The 25,111-nt window shown below is 35.4% G+C and overlaps 1 long non-coding RNA gene across 2 annotated transcripts in view; it reads right to left on the bottom strand.

Moving 5' to 3' along the window:
* The window catches only part of LOC310643185, a 61,859-nt gene that overhangs the window by 7,971 nt on the left and 28,777 nt on the right, over positions 1 to 25,111 (bottom strand). The window contains exon 1 of one of the 2 annotated variants that reach the window (XR_014493032.1): positions 5,853 to 6,063. The exons of the other annotated variant lie outside the window; for it this stretch is intronic. This is a non-coding gene — a long non-coding RNA (uncharacterized lncRNA). Of the gene's footprint in view, positions 1 to 5,852; positions 6,064 to 25,111 lie in introns of those variants that run through there. 2 annotated transcript variants of the gene reach the window in all.

The following is a 25,111-nucleotide window of genomic DNA, read 5'->3' as shown; positions in this document are numbered from 1 at the left end:
CTGAAGTTACTGAATGGAACAGAGGTCATTGGGGAGGGATGGGAAGCCAAAGCCATAAGAGATTAGTAATTAGAGGCAAAAACCTTTCACCTCGGGTCAACACTGAAAATCCATAAGTTTGCAGCAGCTAGAACTCATTATCATCTGCAGCTTCTGTTATAAGCCTCATGAAATGAACTGATATAGCTCATATTTTTGAAATTACCATATGGACTGCATCATATTCAGTTCAAATGAACATTTAATTTCTAAGCTTCTTTGCCAAATAGGAACTATGCCTGTGTCATTGCACAATGCCAGCTACTATATTGTAACCTCAGCAAAGGAATAGATAGTCATATTCAATGCCATGATTACTGCTTATAAGTACAAAAGAAAAGGATTAGAGCATTGTAACATCTCCTGTGCCTAAAGGAGTTCATCATAGAAACTTATCTAGAAATATTTAAATTAACAACTTTACTATTTTGAGCAGAATGACTGGTTGACATTCATTATTGCTATGTGGTTAATTGCATTCAAAGATGTCTTATATAACAGTTGCTACAGATACTCATACATATACATATGTTGATTTGTCAACCAGAAGCTTCAGCAGCTATCTGGGCTAAACAATTCTGACATATCTAGGAAAGTATTGTAAGGGGTAGTTTCTTATTTTCAAGACTGAAGGCTATGTTAATATGAGAAAACATTAGTCTAGTAGTATTTTAAAAGCCATTGCTTTTATTACTATATATACTGTACTCAAGATTTTCTAAGAGCTATAAGATTTTGTACTGTTTCCTTGCATTCTTTCCTTTGCTATCAGCCTTTCCTTTAGCCTTAATACATATTCAAAAGTTAATTTCTCCAGTAAGATATCTCTCTCTCTCTCTCCCTTTCTCTCTCTCTTCTCCATGGCAATCTATCCCTAACCTGCTGTTTCAAGTCACCCAATGGTGCTTTCATTGACATTTTAACTCAGTCTGTCCACCTTGCTACTAGCCTTGTTATTGACTTCCACCTTTCTAAGCACTATAGCCTTTTCTAGAGAACTGGATCTTCATATAATGTGTCCAAAGTAGGATAATTTGAACCTAGTCATTTGTGCCTCGAGTGAGAATTGTGAATGAAGTTGTTCCATGATAAACTGATTTGTTTTTTATGCTATCCATTCTATTCTTAATGTTTTCTCCAATGCCAGTTCTCTGGAGACCTGAACTCTGGTGGGATTCAGCTGGTTCACACTACTTCAGCAGAACCGGTAGCTAGTTTTTTGTTGCCCAGGCCCAGAATGAACACAGAGAACCGGTTGTTCACATATTTGAATACCACCACTGCCTGAACTCATTGGTAGCCTCACATTGAAATGAAGAAGGACACACATTTAATTTCACAGTTACTAAGATCATTGGCAAAACATGTACAAAGATAGCCAAAGAAATAATTGAAGCCTGGGAAACAGGCCCCTTGTCAATTAACAGAAGTAATGATTTACCACCAGCTTATCAAATACTTAGGACCTGAAGGCTAGGCAGCACAAGGAAATGACAGCCAATCACCAGCCATCAACACACCAATTAGTCAATAGGAAGGCACCACATTAAACAGGACTCATAGAACAGCTCAAAGCACATATTCCTGTAGAAAGAAGGGCCTGAAGATGAGCTCCAGCATGAGGATAAATCTCTGGTCCTGGTGACAGACCCAAATTCAATCTCTCATCATTATCTTAGGACATGTATATTTGTTTTCATTCATCAATTCTCTTTTTATCCTGCATTTTAAAATTCAGCTATCACTTCCATTGTGTCACAGGGAATGCCATGGCTTGTACAAACCTGATCTTTCTAAATATGGATGCCATGTTTAAATGTCTTCTCCAAGGCCTTTATGGCTGCTCTAGTTAAGCACTGTCTCTTTACTGCTTGTTTGTTTATTGTTGATAATTCATCCTAAAAATCAGAATCTATCCACCACTTTGTTATCTTTATTGTCATTTCTAAGGTTGATTGTTCTACCTATTGTCATTATTTTGGTCATCTTTATATTTAATTTTAATCTCATGTTTTTCCTTGTGCTCCTTCACTTTTAGTAGCTGGGTTGCAGTTTCTTTACATTTTTTTTTATCAGGATAGTATATCAACATAGCAGAGGTTACAGATGTTTATTCCTCCAATTTTAAAACCATACTCATCTTCTTCCAGTCCAGCTCTGCATATAAGTTGAATAAATAAAGGGAATATATGAAGTCTCATTATTCTCCTTTGCCAGAATGAAGCTAGTCTGTTTTACTACATTCTTTCCATACTGTGGCTTTCTGACCTGTATATTTGTTTCTCATGAGGCGAATCATATCCTTATTTGCACAAAACATGTGGTGCTTAAATTTCCCTACTCTTCACGTCTTTCTGAGATTCTTTCTTTTTGTATGTCTCTTCTATCTGATTAATAAATCCTATCCAGGTTTTTGCAGATTCTTTATGGTAATTTGGAATAATTTATCTTGGATGCATGTTTGTAGGTGTATGTGTATTGTATATAAAATGGAAGTCACTTTCAATTATAGTTGCCTATAGCATTTTTTTATATATTTTTTCATGAGTGGTGGGGAAAAACCTTCCCAGCTTTGCTAAGCATTTAATTTACCTTGAGTAAAATTTTCTGGGCCACATTATTTTTAACATCTCTTTTCAACTGAAAAAGTGATCACTATATCCCCCAGATTAGTTAACTTCATCTCCCATAAGACATTTTCTTACACTAACAGTTTTATTGTAGTAACACGACACAGGCAATTTCATCCAAAGCTGACATTTATCATCCTGCACAAAACTGAATAAAGTGGAATCATAGAATTAGGGAGTCATAAAGGTTTTTTTAAAGAACTACAGAACTGACAAGCACACTGGCCACTATATAAAAATGACAGTAACCGAACTGCACATTAAGATAAACCACTGTCAGAAGTGTTCAGTTGTCTTGAAATTCCAAATGGCAATGTGTGCTGTTACTAGAGATGATACCAAGCTGCACAATGACTAACCATCATACCAGGTTAATGAGCCTTGAAGGCAGTAGAGCCTTGCCATTCTGCTGATAATAAATTCTACTATATTTTTAAAGGCAAAGGATACATATTTAGAAGTGAAATGTAAGCATAAAGAAAGAGGCATCAGCTGCTGCCCAAAAGCTAAGCAATCAGTGGCTGGTAAGCCTTTCCACATTTGCCAGGAAGGCAAATGTTCAGTTGCTCTATCCAAGTTTTATTGACTTGTGGATAGTCACCTCAGCTGAACCCCAGCTGTGCTTTTATGCAGAAAAAGGAGGTTACTGATGAAAAGGTTGTCTTTTCCTCTAGACTATCCATATTCCTGCTAGTCAAAATAAAAAATAAAAAATGTGTCATTTTTATTTACTATCATTAATATTACACTGAAACATAAATATATCCTTGGTGGAGCAGTGGGCTAATGCCTCCTTAAGTAACACCAGCTGCCTGCAATTAGTGCAGGTTCGCATCCCACCAGGCTCAAGGTTGACTCAGCCTTCCATCCTTCCGAGGTAGGTAAAATGAGGACCCAGATTGTTGGGGGCAATTAAGCTGACTTTGTAATAATGCCGCTTGGGGTGTGTGTGAAAGCCCTAATAAGCAGGCATATACATAGAATGAAGGCTACTGCTAAGCTTGTAAGCCGCCCTGAGTCTTCGGAGAAGGGCGGGATATAAATGGAATTAAAATAAATAAAAAATAAATAAATATCCCTTCTCCCTAGACTGAAAAAAATGGTAGGAAAGTTCCAATGGGACTGAATATCCTTTCCTTCTACACATGCCTCAGATTATGTTATTGCACCTATTCATGACTCTCAGTGCTCTTTTCTCTGTTTTAGGTCAAACTGCCACTATTATTACTATAAGAATATATTTGTATCCAAACATGCTTTCACTGAGCTCATCTTGGAATGCCTGGACACGAATTTGTTCACCAAAACTTCTTTCTATAGATTGTTTCTCCAACTACATTGGTTGATTTGTGCATTTAGAAGACATTGTATAAAACAGAACACGTTCAAGATTTAACAAATAAGGATGAATTTCTAGAAAGAACCAACAATGTTCCAACAGTTCTTGTTATCCCTTCCTCAACAATGCTAAAAAAATGTGAAAAGCAGAATAATGATCCTAAAGGGCTATTATTTGAATTCTATTAAGCGTTCAAAAATGTATATTGAAATAAATTTAGCAGTCACTTCCCTTCAACCTATTGTAAGAAAAAAGAGGGTTTAGCTCTATGTGTGAAAGTTTTTGTAAATATCTAAGAAGTTAACTCTAATTGTAGGAAATTAACTTAGTATTCAGAAGCACAGATAAAGCAAAGTCATTCATGGTGAATCACCTGTATATCATATTCATAATGGACAATGATTTATCAGTAGTACCAGAGAAGAATTAAAAATTTCTGTTCATTTTCAATATTGGGACACTATTTTGATTCACACTAATCACTATTTAGAAAGGCTGTGCAGACTTTGAAAATTATTCAGAAAATGTCCTTTAGACTTCATGCCAGTGTGAGCATAGATCTTGTCTGATGTTAATTAAAACAGCCTCTATATTTTCAGCAGTCCATGCCAGCCTGAAAAAAAAAACAGTGTGGATGCTTTCAGAATTGCATTAACTTTAATTGGTGAGCTCTCCAAAATGAAAACATTAAAAAAATTGGCTGCTTTAGGGAATATCACAGGAATGTTCTGTTTCTACTGGTGCAAGGTATGAACACTTTTCCCAAATACTATTTGAAATCTGTAGAGTCCTACTATTTAGTTACAATCCATAACATGTGTTGATGCCATTTGAATATTTTGACTTGTATTTGGTGTTGTAAACAATTATTTTAATCCTAACTTCAGTCACAGATAGAACTAGAATTCAGTGAAGAAAGCTATTTTCTTCTATTTACATTTTCTCTATAGACCTCTCTGTAAATTGCTTTTGCATAGGCTTTCCTATTTATTTAGCCACTGTCACAACTTTACCAAGATTTGAGTAATTTGTGTCTTTAATACTCTTATCTGACTCCCTAAGTAAGGAATTTGTCCTTACTTAGGGAGTCAGAGTAAGTGTATTAAAGACTTACTTAGAAAAATATTCAAGCAATTTGTAACAACTCACTACTTTGGAATGAAAGTTGGCCATGTTAACATATAGATAATTTGTGAATTTTAATGAATAATATGATCCAGTGCTTTCCTTTCCTCAAGAAACCTGAAGAAAGAGACTTAGGTAAAAATATAGAAAATTCTTTATTATTTCTATGTCTGAATCTTTGTTTTGAAGAAATATAGGTCTCTAAGGTAAAAAATAGAATTAAGTTTTATATTAATAAAAATTGTTCTTTATTTCAATATGTGTTTATATTTACTGGAAACAAACCACTATTGTATTACAAAACATTACCAGTTTGACTCCACAATGTCTTATATGTAATACAGGATACCATAGGAATCCCACTGTATTTGATGATATATTAGGATTTGTCATCATTTTATCCTGACATTATTAGGCAAATTTTAGAATTAAAAAGTTCTAAATTTGAATATTAGTGCAACATTTTCAGCTAAGATATATATGCTAAAAACATGCATGTTCCAAAATTTATGCAAATTACACAGATTTTAGGACAGCATTTGCTAAAAGTGCACATTTTCAATATCTATTAATCCACAAACATTTAGCTTTTCACAAGAGCAAGATCTGCAGTGGAGATTGAACAGATCAGTCTAATGAAAGCAGAATTATGGCAATAATTTTTATTTTTATTTTGTCAAAAGCAGCAGATGCTCATATTTAATAAATAAACCTTTCACCTATTCTTTTACTGTCCACTTGATCTAAATATTCTCTTCTTTCAAAATAAAAACAATTGACCAATAGAAGCCACTAGTGGGTTTTTGCAGTCCAGATCTCATAGTTTTATATAACTGCCAAACTTGGAAGTGTTTGTTTGCTAGCAGTGAGACCAAAATAAAATCTTCAGTTGCGTTGTTGTTTGAAGCAAGAAGAAAACACAAATCAGTGCTTTTCAGTGTCTTTAGTAACTCAGAAGTGATTTTTATAGCTTATTTAACATATGTGTGATATTGGAAACAATTAATAGCATAGTTAGAGTTTCTTTAAATAGTTTCAGTTAACAGAAAATGCATGCTATCTTGTTGAAATCCCTTTATCTCAACATCATAAGCACTAATAGTTGTCACCTTGTACTATCGTAATCAGTGACAGCATCTCCTAAAAGTTAATGAGCCGTAGCACAGTGAAAGGAACAGTCTCCAGAGAAAGAACTCACATCATTCTTACAGTTATATTACTCTCCACAGAAGGCAGAGAAGGTGCTAAATGGCCTTAAATATGCTAAGTGTTGATTCATGGAATGTGAAAATTTAACTTATAATAGTAGAAAACTATAAATACATGTAATTATATAACTGGTTACTATGTTAAATTCTCCCAAGTTGACAATCTGGAAGTTTATTTAATTGATAACCAGAGAGGAAAGTGTTTAATTTGGTTAGTATCTTTTGTTAGTTTCTATTTGATGGTGTCGATGTTTCTTGAGAATGGAATACAAGTCTATCAACAACATGTAGTGTTATAGAATCACTAGTTCGTATATTTCAAACTACTGCCTTCTTTTTCTTTTTCTGTGTTTCAGTATTTAGTTGAAAATGTGCTAATATAGTAAAATAATGTTGGGCTTTTCTATATAATGTAATGAACATGCTACTATTTATTGTTTCTTGTGTATGTCTAATAGACGTTATTTAAAATTCTGTTTTTAAATAAGGCATATTTAAGTACTCACCCATTTAACCGCCTTGTATTTATTATTTTAAAGCAAAATTACATGCATTAAATGGCATTGTTTAACTAGATTTGTTGACAGAAATGTTCCATTTGGCTTCACCTAAGTTTGACTTTAATTATATCTATTGACTGTGACTGATAACTACTTTAATCATTCAGTAAACTTTGCTCTTGTGTTTCAATGTTCAGACTTATATTAAAGCCTATTTTTACATTTTCTTGCACCTTTACAATTAGATGTCCTTTTGAACCAAGTGTTTCAGAGAATAATCATATTAGATGGAGCTACCATCTCCCAAAATTAAATTTTCAAGATTTGTGGATTTATTGTTGCTTGAAATGCCCATGCTTGCATTTGATCAATTTTAATACTTTACTTTGTTCCATTAGGTATATAAATGGCTTCAAATAATTTTAATTATGGTTTTGAAATTAGGCATTTTTCTGTATCAAATATTTGATATAGCAAAACAGCAATAAAAATTCAAGGGGTCTTTTTTATAAATTGTTCTTCTAATTAATCTAGTTACAGACTATGGCTGTGAAAGTTGGACGATAAAAAAGGCTGAGTGCCAAAGAATTGAGGCCTTTGGTGCTGGAGAAGACTGCCATGAGTCCCTTGGACTGCAAGGCGATCAAATTGTTCAGTCCTAGAGGAGATCTACTCTGACTGCTCTTTAGAAGGCCAGATCCTAAAGTTGAAACTCAAATACTTTGGCCACCTAATGAGAAGGAAGGACTCACTGGAGAAGAGCCTAATGCTGGGAAAGATTGAGGGCAAGAGAAGAAAGGGACAACAGAGAATGAGGTGGCTGGATGGAGTCACTGAAGCAGTAGGTGTGAGCTTAAATGGACTCCAGAAGATGGTAGAGGACAGGAAGACCTGGAGGAACATTGTCCATGGGGTTGCGATGGGTCAGACATGACTTCGCAGCTAACAACAACAACAGACTATTTGGTGCAGGTTAGAAAAGTTTTCTCTTAAATGGAGGTATTTACAAAGGTGTCTGGAATATCAGTCATCTTTTACAAGTCACATATCATTTTGTTCTATACTGCCCTCTAAAATTCAAAAGGATATATCTAGAATTATTGGTATGCCTATAGTATATAAACATTTATAATATTTAAAGATCTAAACATTAAATAAACTTTTAATTAACTATGATTCAACATGGGGGAAAAACAAGAAAATGAAAAGCTGGTCTAAAAATATCTTAATATTTTAGAATTATTGGTTAAAATGAAAATCCTAACATTGCAATTTCAGAATATGTATCAAGGCATTGATAATGATAATGAAACAAAATAAAACTTGACAATTTTCATGCAAATATTACACAAACACACACACACACACACATAATAATACAAAAGGATCTTGACAGACGTGAACACTGGGGGCTATCTAACAAATGAAATTCAATGGTAAAAAAGTAAGGTTCTACATTTAGGTAAAAAAAACAAATGCACAGGTACAGTATAGGTGGTACCTTGCTCAGTAGATCATGTCAAACCAATTTTATTTCATTCTTTGATAAAGTGATTAAATTAGTAGACAAGTGAAATGCTGTAGACATAGTATACTTAGATTTCAGTAAGGATTTGACAAAGTAGACCACAATCTGCTGTTTAGTAAGCTAGAAAAAGGTAGGATAGACAACATCATCACCGAATGGATTTGTACCTGGGTGACAAAATTTACTCAATGAGTAGTCCTCAATGGTACTATATCCACATGGAGAGAAGTAACCAGTGAGGTACCACAAGGGTCCGTCTTAGGCCCAAAACTCTTCAATATCTTCATAGATGACTTAGATGAGGAAATAGATGGGCAACTCATCAAATTTGCAGATGACACTAAATTGTCAGGAATAGTCAACACTCCAGAAAACAAGCTCAGGATCCAAAAAGATTTTGACAAACTTGAATAATGAGCCCTATCTAACAAAATGAATTTTAATGTGGATAAAACCAAAGTTTAGGCAGGAAAAATAAAAGTTATAGTACATATTAGGTGAGACCTGGATGAAAAACAGTAACTGTGATAGGGATCTCAGAGTCCTAGTGGACAATCACTTAAATATGAGCAGCAGTGTGCTGCAGCTGCCAAAAAAGCCAACACAGTTCTAGGCTGTATTAACAGAGGAATAGAATCAAGATCACATGAAGTGTTAATACCACTTTATAATACCTTGGTAAGGCCACATGTGGAATACTACATCCAGTTTTGTTCACCATAGTGTAAAAAAGATGTTGAGTACAGAGAAGAACAACAAAGATGATTAGGGAACTGGTGGCTAAAATATATAAAGAATGGTTGCTGGAATTGGGTATGTCTAGTTTAATGAAAAGAAGGACTAGATGTGACATGATTGCAGTGTTCCAATATCTAAGGGATTGTCACAAAGAAGAGGGAGTCAAGCTATTCTCCAAAGCACCTGAGGGTAAGACAAGAAGCAATGGATGGAAACTAATCAAGGAGAGAAGCAACCTAGAACTAAGAAGAAATTTCCTGACAGTTAGAACAATTAATCAGTGGAACAACTTGTCTCCATAAGTTGTGAATGCTCCAACACTGATAGTTTTTAAGAAGATATTGGACAACCATTTGTCTGAAATGGTATAGGGTTTCCTGCCTGAGCAGGGGGTTGGACTAGATGACCTACAAGGTCCCTTCCAACTCTGTTATTCTATTCTATTCTATTCTATTCTATTCTATTCTATTCTATTCTATTCTATTCTATTCTATTCTATTCTATTCTATTCTATTCTATTCTGGACATCCTAAATTAGGAATAGATAATCATAGAAAAAATCTATATAGTTGCTAAGAGTCAATGACAAATTTGTAGCAGATAATAAAATTAGGCATATTATTGCATTTATTTTGGAAAATGTATGGATTTAAACAGAATCCATATTAGATTTAAACAGAAATATCAGATATTTTTATAAATTAACACATTAAAATATTTTTGTAAAATAAATTAATAGTTTTATTAAATTGCTTTATTTACTGCTTTATTAAAACATTACTTCACATTTGAAAACATAAATATATCCTTGATAAAAGACACATTTATGACTTACATAGAGCAGAATAGTCTGTGCATAGCTTCTCTCACATTAATAATAAATAATGAAAAACAACAAATAAATAAATAAAATGAAACTTCTGAGAAGTTTATCCTTTGGAACTAGTTACATAACATTGCTGAAAATATTTTTGGTTAGACTGCCAGGAACACCTCACCACTAAGCAAGGCAACAGAGGAGAACCTGGCAAGGATAAAGAAGCTTTGGGTACTAATTTTAGTGAAGGTAAAAAGGAGACAAAATGTCAGGCAAGTAGGTGGATGCACTTCAGCTTCTACACAAGACATTCAATGAAAGATTGTACACAGCTGTCATTTGATATTGGTTAAATTAGGATACATTACAATGATATTTTAATACTTTATATGGTGGTAATGTAATAAAGACAGTTATATGTTTCCAGCATAAAATTTTCAGTGAGGTACACATAATTTCTAAATAAAGAATAAATAAGAATCTAATTAAAGAATAGTGATAATTAGCACTATCTATTTATTTAGACATCAGCCTTTAAGCTTAAAATAAGTAACTTATTATTTACTTAATTTTAGCAGCTGAAATAATAATTGTTCAACTGTGGAAATAATTGGAATAATGGAAAATCTTAAATTGTCTTAACAGTTGAGTTGCAAATAAGTCTTCTTCAACTGCCATGCTATAAAAGCTTACAGATGAAGTGAGAATAATGAAACATCAGGGACAGGAACCAAATTTTTTATAAAACCTGGGTGAATTATTTTAACTATAACAGACCTATTATTTGCAACGATCCATAGCAAAAATGAAGGGGTTTATTATGTCTCTCTACTATTTATTTTCCACCATTTTTTCCTATTACAGATTTAGTCATTTATTACAAATATGTATTGACTATTTAATTAAAAGAAGTCTGAAACATGCTATCAGCTATCAGTTAAAATCATATTTAATGCCTACTATTAAAATGCTATGTCTACAATTTGATAACTCGGATCTTCCTTTGATGATAGTATGTATATATATTTATATATATAAACTAGAGATGACTTAGCCCTCATCTCAATATTCAGAACGTTCAGGGAAATTTGATTTGTCTTTCAGGAGTTCAAACAATTGTTCAAAAATATTCTTTAATATAAATAATATAATATAACTAATATAATAATATAATACAGACATGTCAAACACAAGGCCTGGGGGCCGGATGCGGCCTGCAAAGTGGTTTCATGTGGCCGGCGAAGCCATCCCGGAAACAGTGAGGGAACGGCCCCCGCTGCCTTGGCCCTGGCCCAGAGACCCTCAGACCTGTCCCACTCCTGCGCAGGCCCCCATAGGCACCCTTGATGTGAACGATGTAGACCTGGCCACGCCCACCCAGGAGGCCATACGCACTCTAGCCATGCCCACCCAGTAGGCCACGCCCACCCTGGCCATACCCACCCGGCCCCCTGAGGGCAACCGCAATGCTGATGCGGCCCTCAATGAAATTGAGTATGACACACCTGATATAATATAAATAATATAATAATATAAATAATAGATTATACATCCACTTGCAGTTTTCCATTACTACAAACCATTTTTCTCTTGATAAATTACATGAGAAAAAACATCAATGTCAAAGTACAGTGAATAACTTAAATTTCCTATACTGCCTCTATTGTGCAAAATGTGTGGACATAAAGAAAAGCAATTTATTATCCCATTGTTATTTTGGCTAAACAATCTTGTTTTCTCACTGTCAATTATCATTTGAGGCTACTAGCTTTAATATGAACATCTGCCTATATTAATTATAATATAGGTATAAATTCATATTAAAGTTAGTAGCACCAATTGATGAAAGGATGAGATAGAGATTACCTTTGTAACCTGGTCCTGGGAATAAAGGAACTGGCACAAGTTATTTATACCTATTACTGATTTTTCCAAAAATATGTTTAAGAAGATAATAAATTTGGCTTCTTCCTGATCTGGGGCTGACAAGCACATAATGCAGCTTTAAAGCCATATTGGTCTGGGGCCAGAAAACCAGTCACAAAACTGCACTTTCTCTTCCTGTCATGGCTATTCCCTTACTATCGGTAGTAATTCCATCTATACCCCAGCCCAGTGGAAAGAAAGAAACTGCATTTCTTTTTTTAACAAAGAAAATATCTTTATTTGTTCAAAGAGATAGAGAGAAAAGGAAAAAGGAAAAACTAGAGGAGAGGTTCTATCACTTCCTCCTGGGTTTAGAGACTAAAATTATATTATTACCACTGAGAATCTGGGACCTGACTGCTATGTCAGGATATACTATAAATTATACTGCATTTTTCATTTTTCTTTTGGCTATTGATGTATATAGAGAAGTGGCGTGTGTTTGAGGAAACTAAGCTATTAAATATGGGTTTGAGAATGAAAATTAAAAAAAAAGTAATAGGTATGAAAATCAATTAAAACAATATATTGCCCATTAGGGGTCCTGTTCTCTCTCTCTTTTAGCGAGCAGCTTGTGACATACTGTACAACAATACTGTACTACAAACAATGTAGAAATCACAATACTATTAGAAATGATGCATTCCTAGACTATGGAATACTAATACTAATAGCTAATATTTCTGAAATTTATTGAGATATTATAAGCATGATCATTAGAGTAAATGATATTATTTTTCTATGTTCAGAAAGAGGTAGTCCAGCAAATACATACTATAATACCCTGAAAAACATATTATTTAATTTCAAAGATGATCACCTTGTGATCAAAAATATGAATATTTGCAAGAAATACATCCCACCTCCAAGATCAAACTTTCCATATACCCTTTCAGATAAGCCAGAGCACAAAGTTCTCTAGTCAGCAATAATACTCCAATAGTACCTCAAACATGAAATTTTGAGTCCATGCAAAAAGACCAATACAAAAAGATGGAAGCAGGAAAAGAAGCTGTTTTACCTCTTTCATCATATTAGGGTGTTGTTGTTTTTTTGCCCAAGATGGCGGCAGCTGCAGTTTGAGCTACGTGCGCTCCACAAGGGCTCTAAATGGGTCAATTTAGGGAGGCCCAGCCGTGGCACAGTATGGTGGGGTGATTCCGGGTGGTGGTGGACGCAGAGACGTCTGCTAGGCGCTGTTTTTGGCGGCACTGAGCCCCCCCCTTCGGATAGCGGCACTTCGGATGACGCTGGCCTACTGGCCCAGAGAACAATACTGTGCTGCTGCAGGCTTCCTTCCTCTGTTTTCTTGCTGTGGATACCCTCCACTTGTACAGAGGGGCGGCGGCGACGATTTCACCGATTTCACCGGCTGGAAACTCAATCGGGAGATGGGATTGTTGTCAGCCGGCAGGCGCCATTTTTAGTGGCGCGGAGCCCTCCCTCTCCTTCCGGATGACGGCGGTGGCTGTTAGGCCCAGACATCAGCCTCGGTTTTTGCCCCGTCGCAGTGGACATGTTGGGGAATGCTCTGCTCTTCAATAAACTACAACCTTCTTTCTAAAGCAGTCTCCATTTTGTTTATTCCCGGCCTTGTCTGGACCCTGATGAAGATTTTTCTTTCAATATTGATGGATAACCTCCAGGGTGACCAACAATGTCCTGTTATGCCTTTCACTGTGGAAGAAGGGCAGCTGTAGTACAATGAACATTTATATCTACCTCTTTCCCTAAGGAAAAAACAGTTGTGACATAACAACAAAACATTGGGGTCCTGGAGATATTTAAATCCCAAAATGGAATTGTTAAAGAATTTTGGTGGTTGAGGTCCCATAGTGACATTAAGGATTATGTTTCCTCTTGTCATGTTTGTTGTAAAGCAAAACCAATTACTGGTAAACTGGCTGGGTTATTGTAACTGCCAGAGACCCCATTGCAGCCTGAGACACTGTTTCTTTAAATATTATCACAAATCTTTCTCCAGTTCAGGATTTAGTATCCAAGTTAGCTCATTTTATTCCTTGCAAAGACCTGGGAAATAGCTTAATTATTTTTGGACATCTTTAGATATAGACAATTGGTTAATCATGTGACCACAGAGAAAGGGAGTAAGTTCACTACCAAATTTTGAAAGATCCTCTTGCATTTCTTAAATATTAAAATTCATGATCCCTTGCATCCTCTGGCTTCCATCAGAGAAGCTGAGAAGTTTACCAACTGTAACACCAATATTTAAGATACTATATTTCATACCAGCAAGACAACTGGACAGATCTCATTCCTCCTGCTGAATTTTCATGAGTGTGACATACTCTTCTATCAGCATGTCTCTGTTCCAGGCAACTTATGGATTCTACCCATGTGTCTTATGAACAATCAAGCAAGAAAGCATCATTCCTTGTGCTGCAGATTTTTAAAATATAATTCATCTTAAAGAAACAGCTTGAATGTTCAAAAACCACATAGAAAAAAGCAGCAAAGGCACACAGGCAGGAGGGAGTTACAAAGTGTAGGGGATTTGGTTGTTTTATAGAACATTTCTGACATCTGTGAGACCTGCCAAGGAAATAGACTTGAAATTTGATGGCCTTTTCCCAGTTATTAAGCAAATCAACCAACAGTATTTTTTTTTGCAGTTGCCAGCATCAAAAAAATGATTTTCCATCACTTGTGAAAGAAGCCCTCCCCTACATTCTACACTCACAGAGAGTACTATTCCCTGCCATTCTAGTAGATGAGGAGGAAGAGTATGAAATGGAAATGGTTCTTGATTCTAGATGTAAAGGGAAGCAGGTTAAAGACTTCATAATGCTGGAAAGAATACTCAGAGTTAGAAAAGTCTTCCACAATGGATGTGCATGGCTCCAATTGGTGTGCCCCTGCCATGAACAATACCCTAACAAAACCATCATTGGCAAAGCAGCTCATTCCATATCAGGATTAATGTGGAGGGGATTGACCAACCAATTTCCAATTCAAGAGGAGGATGAACCTGAGAGGGAGAGTGATGCAATGGTTTTTGGAAATGGCCTTAGGAGATTGGGAGAAGAAATGCTATCTAAGTAATAAAGAAATAGCATAGCTCACAGCTACATAACAGGCAATGAAAGCAACTCAGAAAGGGATTTGTACTTTTAGACTTCTAATACTGTGTTAATTTAGCCTTACAATAACATAGAATTAGTTCATCTGGTCATGCTTCCTCCCTGATATGCCTAGAAAGGCTGACATGCATTCATACATACATGAAGCAGTTTGGTATCATTGAAATAATAGTCCCTATACACATATAGTGAAACTTAGTCTTTCTTTCTTTCTTTCTTTCTTTCTTTCTTTCTTTCTTTCTTTCTTTCTTTCTTTCTTTCTTGTTGCATTTTTGTTCAAATAATGGGAAATTGTTTGTTGTAAATGTTGTTGTTTTATACTGTTTTTCTTCAAAATACTCTGAATCTGGACTTCGCTAATTCACATCTTTCCTGTTTCTTAATTTTAATTTTTAATTCATCTGATTCAGTACACAGTACACAGATGGTTTAATATGTAAAGTCCTTAAATGACAAAAAAAAAGATTATAATGCCTGATCCTGCTGAGACTTCATTCATTTGAGAATGTTCAGTCTCTATAAATATATGCTGTCTCTCTCCTCCGGTCGCACAGTCCAGTTTTATATGGTTAAATGAAGTGCTTTTTTCTAAAAACAAAATGGTGCCGGAACTCTCATCTTGTTAATCTGGCATGGGCGTGGCCTACTGTGTGGGCATGGCCAGCTCAACATCACTTGCGTCAGGGGCACTTGTTCGGAGCTGGTCAGGACTGGGGCAAATCTGAGGGTTTCCGGTAGAGGGGAGATGGGACCGGGGCAAACGCTAGGTCATGGTCCATTGGAGGAGCCTCACTGATATTAAAGTGGGGGGGAAGACATAATATTAAAGGGGGTGGGGGAAGACATGATATTAAAGTGGGTGGGGGAATACATGATATTAAAGGGGGTGGGGGAAGACATGATGTTAAAGGGGGTGGGGGAAGACATGATGTTAAAGGGGGTGGGGGAAGACAGTGTGTGAGAGAGACAGACAGATTCCCTTTTTGTAAGTTTGCTTACTTTGCAATGCTTTCCTTTCCCCACACTTTTGCTTCCCTGCTGGCTCAATCTCTCTTTCTCTCTGCCACCCAGATCTACAGCTGCAGAGCAATTTCGCTCCCCCCACCACAGCTGATCTGGGCAGCAGAAGCATTTTTGAAGCCTCTGGAGCTCGCATCGATGGCCGTGGGGCGATTTGGCGATGCTCCAGCAGCCCGATCCAGGATTCGGAGGCCTGCAAAATGCTTCTGCTGCCCAAATCAGCCATGTGTGTGTGTGGGGGGGGGAAGCGAAATTGCTCTGCAGCCCTAGGTCTGGGCAGCAGAGGCATTTTGCAGACCTCCAATGCCCAGATTGGGCTGCTGGAGCATCATAAAATCACCTCATGGCCATGGATGTGAGTTTCAAAAATGCTTCTGCTGCTCAGATCAGCGGGGGCGGGGGCAGGAAAGTGAAATCACTCTGCAGCCCTAGAAAATGCGAGTTTGGAGTTTGGGAAAGTGAGCAGGCCTTAACATAAAAGGCTGGTTCTGCTTTCAAAAATAGAGAAAGGAGGGACGATTATTGGGCTCCTTGTCTCATTCCCGCTTGAAGCCATCCTTAACAACAAGGAAAAATCTAATCTATCCAACGCTACCCAACATTTCAAATATCTGTGCACTGAGAGGATAGCTATTTTTAAGACGCCAGTCCTGCACATCTACTGTATATCTAGGAATAAATCTCATTAAACTCATGAGGCTGTGAAACACAGAAAGGAAACACACACACGCACACACACAAACACAAAGAGAGAGAGAGAGAGAGAGCTTCCAATCTTGTGAGCAATTCCAACAGCTAAACTAGCCTGAGAGAAATTCCAAATCTCCTCGCCTTCCCAAACTCCAAATTCACGTGTCCTACTTTTCTCGCTCGCCTTCTCCAACTCCAAACTCGCGTGTCCTAGTTTGGAGTTTTGGAAGATGAGCGAGGAAAGTAGGACGCACGAGTTTGGAGGGAGTAGCATAGCTTGTGCAAAAGCTTGTGTGTGTGTGTGTGTGTGTGTGTGTGTGTGTGTGTGTGTGTAAAAAGGTGCCGGAACGCCGTTCTGAGCGTTCTATGAGAAAAAAAGCCCTGGTTAAATGAGATCTGATATTAGTATGACCAGTACAGTTAGGCAAACCATAGAGGCCATTTAACAGAGATATCTCAGACCACTTTCAAAGCTACTGATTTAATTTTGAACTTAGTGTTATTCTGCTGGCACTTTTAATGGTTGCAAAACTTCAGTCCCCAAACTGACTTACCTAGCACATTAAACCAAATTTGTGCCTTCAGGAGATTTTGCAGTTACAGAGCAGGAATTAAGAAATGACGCATCATTCTTTTCCTTAAAATTTCAGTTCATCATTAAAATACCAAGCAATTTTAAATGGATCAATAAGTTTTAAAATTAACATGCCAGACATTTCAAACTAGGGTGGTTTAAAGCTTCAAAGGGGTATTCACTTTGTATAAGTATGTTCTCAGAATTGCTTGGTAAAGCCTCTTCCAGCAATTGCCAGAAGGTCTAAGAAAAAACGGTGAGTCCAGGGCCTCCTCCACCATCACTTTTTGTGACTACATGCTCTTACAAAAGTGGAGTGAAAAGAGACTTTGGTACAAGTCCTGCACATGCACAAAAATATTTCTCAGTTTTTGCAAATTGAGAGGCAACTGCAAGGCAATAATAATTAAATTATTTCTCTGCATGGACAAAGTGAATTGTGATACCTTCACAACATTAATCAGCTATTTATACGTTTATAAAATAAGTCAGGAATGTATCAGATTAAGAACATAGCTAATACCCATACCTCTTAAAATAATTAAAGTGATCAGTTAAAAATTAGTGCTTAAATATTACTGGTAGGAAACTGCTGAGAGAAGATTGAAATGAAATGCTTTCACCTAAAAGTTATTTATTGCAAAAGAAAGCATGGTATGTTTTTATATCCAGACAGTGAGGAAAGACAAAGTTGGTTATAAATTTTAACTACCAGACTGAAGGTTTGCACAACCATAGTCAGCAAACCATTAAAAATAAGAACACTTTAGGAAAGCCTAAGCTAACTCAGACTAACCCAATTGGAATATATTAATCTGCAAAGCATGTCTTCAGATGGAAAGAAATGAAGAGAAATCAGTATAAAAACAAGCCATTTTTAATATACTGTGAAAAAAATCACTAAAACAATAGGTTTTGGAAACCTTGCAATTGTAAAAGCCTTCTGGGCTTAAATTCAATACATACCTGTCAGAAAATATTGATGAAAAATGTGCATTTACAATTTTAAATAAAACATGAATATGGAACCTGCTTCTAAATTCATTTTTTCCAGAAGGGAGGTAAGCCTTATTTCAAAACATGTTATTTAGACAAAATGAATTAATTAAGACAGTGTTGTTGGCAACAAAATTACCTCTGAGCTAAGCCACTGAAATTATTATTGACAAAGAACACAAACATCAATTACCATAACCATATTTATACTCATTGCTCCTATAGACCCTTTTGATGAATTACTGTGATATTTGTTAATATGTGTGTGTCCCTACCTACGTATTTACCTGCTTATCCTTGGAATATATCCAGGTGAAATATCAATTACTTGAACAATGTTTTCTATTGTAAGCAAAATTCTTTCGTAATATGCAGTGTTTCCCATTAAAATTAACTGTGGAAAATTCAAAGCTGATGAAAGAAAACACAGTTTCCCATTAAACTATAAAACATGCTGTCTTCAGATGTAGTGATTCATATCCCAGACAGCCATTTACACAAACCTCTCCAGGAAAGCAGCAAACCAAACATCAATATCTAAGATCAAAGTGGCACGTTAAGGCACTTAAACTTGGGGAAGAAACAGAAAATGCGAAAGATTTAAAACTTGGATTTTTTTATACCTGAAGAATGTTGTGTCACATTTTAAAATATTAAATCCTAAGGTCATAGTTTCAAAAGAGAATTAAGGAGAAAAAATGAAGGACATTTTGATGATGAAACATAATGTCAATTAAGACATATTTAATCTCCCTTTCTACAAATCTACAAATTCTTAAGGAATAGAAACTATCACAAATAGTTTGGTCATAACTAATGTTCCCAGAGAAATTCTAAGTTGCTGAAGTGGTATGGTCAAGATGAGAGGAGATGGGACACAGATAATTTTAATTAGTGCTCAGGGATTTCAATATGGTACAATTTCCTCTGAGAGATGTTGGATCTCTATATGAGGGAACAGATTTTTTTTTCTGGGTATACTCTTTGGGGCAATCTTTGGGTGGACATATCTAAGCTAAGTGGCATCAGCCCCAGAAATAGCCATGGAGCAATTAACAAGGAGTGCATACAATTTCTTTCTTTAAGATGTTAATTTTGGCATGTAAGCAAAAGACAACTCTATCTCTTTAGGAAGACGAAGTTTTGGAAGGCTGTAGGAATATCTAGAGAGGAAAGCAAGAAATGGCATCCTGGGGTAGAAGAAAGAAGAAGAAGCATTTTCAGATTCTCATGCTTTTATAAGAATGACAAACCAGCATCTCAACATCACAACACAATTAGTGGAATGCAAGGAAATAAATGTCTAAGTTCAATCTTTGTTTCATGTGTGCTGCAACTATTTGTGTTTCTGCATAATTAAACATATTGTCTTTTCTATTACTTTGAATCAAAATATCAGAGATATCATGCTACTGGCTTCTTAAAAGCAAAAAACATTCTTATTGGCAGCAGAACAGTGTCATCTTGTCTGCCAGAATTTGTATATTTACTTTCAGTGGTGGAATTCAAATATGTGAACAACCGTTTCTGCTGAAGTGGTGCGAACCAGCTGAATCCCACCACTGTTTACTTTTATAAATTCTGTTAACTCCCTACTTTACCATTTATCCAGCATTCCATGTCTGGATTCTGAAACTGAGCAATACAGTCATGTATCTTTTCTATCATTAATTACCTGCTATATATTAAAACTAAATGGAGTTTTTTTCTTTTTAATAAACTTTTATTTTACTGTTCCCTATAACATTGGATTAGTCACATACTTCAGTTTATAGCTAGGATGATCTAACATTATTCCTCTTTTACATATTAATGGCCAGAAAATGGAAACACTATTTGTCTCAGACACACCAAGTTGAAGAAGAGAGATTGCTAGATGAGATACTACTTATAATTATACTGGTGTCAGCAAGAACTTTCCAGCTAGACTTCCGGTTTGGAGCGCAACAAGATGGGTGTAAGAAGCTGGGGCTCTGCCTTCCCAGCCCAATTTTGGTCTGCCCAGGGACCCTAAGGGGTCAGAAAGTTGCCCTGGAGGGGCAATGAAGAGGGAGGGATACTCCAGGAGCCAGGACCAGATGGCGGTCAATCCAGGTGGACTGAAGAAAACATGTGAAAGGCCGGAGGAAAGGCTGCCGGACTTGACCAAGCAGCCAAAGTCGGCACCAGCTGGAAGGAAAGCCAGGAGCTGTGGTGCTCCGGCAAAGAGCTGACTGTGAACAGCATGCTGAAACTGGGTGAACCAGCCTTTTTTCATTTTCCTTTTGGAACTACAATTAAAACGTTGATCCCCTGACTGGGCAGAGCTAAAAAGCAAAGATCCCAGAAGGACTAGTGGAGAAGTTAAAAGTGGTGAGCAATTACAAGGGAGAAGGTCTTTAAGGAATACAAAAAAATCTTTTAAAATTGGACTCAGATTGATTTTTTTTAAAAAGGTTACTTGTTCTATAAGAGGTGGAAATTTTTTCTTAGCTATAATCCTAAGAGTAAATAAGTAAATAAAATTTTAAAAGAAAAACTTTACAACAACTTTTTAAAAACCAGACATTGACTGAATAGCAAAAGAGGACATCTACTGGTGAAAGAAGATAATACAGTAATATAAAATAACAAAAAATATTTTTGAAAGACTGTGACCTTGAAACAACACCTGGTCTAAACAAAGTGCCTTAGTGTGAGTTTTTAAATGAGAAGACTTTCCACAACTAGATTTGGTGACTCTGGATATAACTAAACAGATATTATTTGGAGACAGTGAAGGTTTTACATCTGAGACCTGACCAGAGGAGTTAGATTTGGCCTAAAGTAGTTGGCTTGTTCTTTTCCCCCCCTCTCAGCTGGATTTTAATCATAGTTGGCTGTTTTCATTTTTTTTCTCTTTTTCTTTTTTTTCTTTTTTTCTTGTTGCCTGCATTATTCTGTCTTCTCTCCTTGAGATACTGGATTTAGCCTAAAGTAGTTGGCTCCTTTTACAGTTTGGATTTAAGCCTAAGATAGTTGGCTGGAAGAATGAGTGCACCAAACCTTACTAGTCTTATGAAAAAGACCTCCTCTGCACCATCTGTGGGAACACCTAGTCCACAGGTCTGCAACCCATGGCTCCAGAGCCCAATGCTGCTCTTTCAGCTGTCTCCTGTGGCTCCCAGTCCTCGGCCATGTGCAGTCCAAAAAAGAAAAAAAAAAGTGGGACTAAAAAAGTTCAACCAATCAATTCAAATATGCAGGGTAGGTGGATATCTCGCCTTGGCTCCACTCTTCAGTCAAACCCTGTTCTGTGCATGAGCACATGTACGCACATGCACACACATTTTTTGCGGCTCCCAGTTTTTCCTTTTGTGAGGGAACCAGTTCCGAGTGGCTCTTTCACTGTTTCAGGTTGCTGACCCCTGACCTAGTCCAACAACCCAGGGATCTATTGAAACAATGTTGCTGCGTGAAAAAATAAGCATCACTCAAAATGAGATGCAAAGTACATTAAAATCGATTCAGGAATTACGCAAAAAAATCATGAAGAGACAAAAAGTAAATTTGATAAACTGAAGAAATTTTGGATGTAAAGACACAATTTGAAGTTCATCATCAAATGTTGCTTAAAAATGAACAAAGAATTCAGAAAATGGAAAATAAATCAAGAGATATTGATAAAAAATGGAAATACTACTGCAAGAAAATGAGAAATTAGAACAAGCAAACCACAACCTTGAAGGAGCTGTGGCAATTCTAGAAATGGAAAAAGCAGAACATTACTTAAGATTTCAAAATATCCCTGAAAATAGAGAAGAAAATATAGCAGTTGTGATTATCGAACTCTTGACAGAGGCTTTGAAAGCTGATAGAGCAGAGATGCAAATGGAGATAGATGAAGTATTCCAAATGAATTCAAGCTATGCAAGGAGACTCAAGTTATGTGAGATTCATAAAGAAAAAAAACACGAAATGAAATATTGAGGAAAGTTTGAGAGGAACCATTACAACATAAGAATAAAGAAACTGTGGTTTAAAAGCAGATACCTAAGAGAGTAAGAGATACTTGAAGACATTACCACTTTTTAACAACAAAGCTGATTGCAAAAGGCTTTAGATGGTTAATGCCAGAAGGGATTTTAATCAACTGGAATAGTACAAGATACTGATTGGATTCAATCTGGAAAGCAGAAGATTTTGAGGGAAAAAACAGCATTCCTAGAAAAAGGAGCACAATATCGACAAGAGGAGAGAAAGGAACAGAAACAAATGGAAGAGACATCTGAAGAAGCAACTATACACTCAGAAGAACAGAAAGAGAAATTTGAGGAAGAGAGTGAAGGAGCGGCTAGAGAACAGAGGATCATGAGATCCACTAGACCTAAATATAAATAACTGAAATGGAGAAAGAAAATGGAATTTTTTCAGTGAACCTAAATGGACTGAACTCTCCATCAAAAAGAAGTATTTTTTAGGAAACTGCAGGAATTAAATATAGACATAATTTGCTTACAAGAGACACATATAAAAAACAATTTCATAAGCTTTTGGAATACCCAAAAATTGGGAAACTTTATCATGCAGGTGTTTCTGTATATATTAAAGAGACAATAGACTCTAAAATTATCTATTCAGATGAAGACAGAAGAATTGTGATGGTAGAAATATATTTACGTCAAAAACAAATATTGGTGGTAGTAATTTATGCACCAAATAATAACCAGGAATAATTCTATCAAAATCTACACATAAAAATAATAGAATTGGAGTATCAAAATATTTGTTTAGTAGGAGATTTTAATGCAATCATGGATGGGGCAATAGACTATACAAGTAGTAAAACAGGAAAAACTGGAAGCCTAAGACTTTTTAAAATATGATAGCAGAGATTGGTGTACAAGACATTTGGAGGGAAATTAATTCAGGAAAATTACAGTATACGTTTTATTCAAATAGTAAAAAATCCTGGTCTAGAATCGATATGATTTGGATGACATTGGAACTGAGGATGAATATGCAGGAAATTGAGATAGAACCAGGTACATGGACAGATCACAACCCTTTAAAAGTTATGTGGAGATGTGGAGAGGAACACACAAAAAAAACTAAGATGGACTTTGAACCAATCTATATTAAAAGAAATAAAATTTATAGAATTAGCAACAAAAGAAATGGAGATTTTCTTCAAAGAAAATAAAAAAGAAGATACAACATTACAAAATGTATGGGATACAGCCAAAGCATATTTTAGAGGCATAGCTATAACATATGTGTCAAAGAAAAATAAACAGAAAATACAGCAGTATGTTTTACTAAAAGAAAAATTTAAAAAAATAGAATTAGAACTGCAAATGAACCCACAAAAGAAGACTTTAAAAGGAGAAATCTACATAATAAAACATAAATAAAATTTGTTGGACTCAGAAAAATTGGCACAGCAAATAAAAAGATCAAAACAAAACTTTTTTGAAAATGCAAATAAACCAGGCAGATGGTTAGCCTATAAACTTAAAAAACAGAAGAAGAAAATGATAAATAAATTAGTACACGAAAAAGGTGGTGTACAATTTAAAAATGAGGAAATAAAAAAGATAAAGAATATTACAAGAAACTTTACGACATAGAAGAAATTCCAAGAGAGATAATGATTCAATATTTGGAAGAAAATAATCTTCCAAAAATTCCAGAAACTTGTAAGACTATGTTAGAGGAAAAAATAACAATGATGGAAATAACAGAGGCCATAAGAAGACCAAAAAGATGAAAAAAATACTGGGTCTAGATGGATTACTGGCGGAGCTGTATAAAACTTTACATATTAAGTGAACTGTTGAAAGACATTTGCAATGAACTTTTGTTGGAGGCTAAACTTCCAAAGATATGGACAGAAGCAAATATTACTGTAATACCAAAAGAAGACTCAGATTTGACACAGATAAAAAAAAACTACAGACCAATATCATTATTGAATGTGGACTATAATTTTTTTTTACTTCAATAATGGCTGAGAGATTGAAAAGATACTTAACTGAGTTCATACATTCAGACCAGAATGGTTTCTTACCAAAGAGACAGATTTAAAACAATCTAAGAGTGATAATGGATGTACTAGAATACTATGAATTACATCCAGGGAAACAAATGGCACTAATATTTCTAGATGCTCAAAAGGCATTTGATAATGTTTCCTGGAAATTTATGATTCAGCAATTACAAATAATGGACTTTGGACAGAATTTTATAAATATGATAAAAATGATATATAACAAACAGCGAAAGTTATTGTGAATGGAGATTACACTGAGAACTTTGAGATAAGGATAGAAACAAGGGAAGGATGTCCATTATCTCCATTGTTATTTATTTTACTTTGGAAATCTTAAACAGAAATCTTAAACAAGGTATAGGAATCAAAGGACTAGAAATAAAAGGCGAAACATATAAATTGCAAGCATTTGCTGATGATTTGGTGTTCATCTTAGAAGAACCTTTGGAGATGATTTCTAAACTTTTGGGAAAGATAGAACAGTATGGAGAAATGGCAGGACTGAAAATGAATAAAGAAAAAACTAAAGTAGTAGTTAAAAATCTTACATATAAACAGAAAAACAAATATCAGAAAAAGCAGAATTACAATTAGTTAAAAAGGTTAAATATCTGGGAATACAGTTGACAACAAGATGTTCAACAATAAAAAGAAGATAATTATATAAAATTATTATATAATAATTATTATATAAAATTATTAAATCAAATAAAACTGGACTTCAATACTATGAAGAATTGCTACAGTGAAAATGAATTTACTATTGAAAATCTTATTTCTATTTCAAACAATACCTATAAAATTGGGAAAAAATTTTTTGATGATTTGAATTCACTAATTTTGAAATTCATTTGACAAGGAAAGAAA

Source organism: Vipera ursinii (genome assembly GCF_947247035.1).
Source record: "Vipera ursinii genome assembly, chromosome: 7".
Taxonomy (NCBI): Eukaryota; Metazoa; Chordata; class Lepidosauria; order Squamata; family Viperidae; genus Vipera; species Vipera ursinii.
The sequence above is the reverse complement of the archived record's forward strand: the minus strand, read 5'-3'. Positions and strand labels throughout refer to the sequence as shown.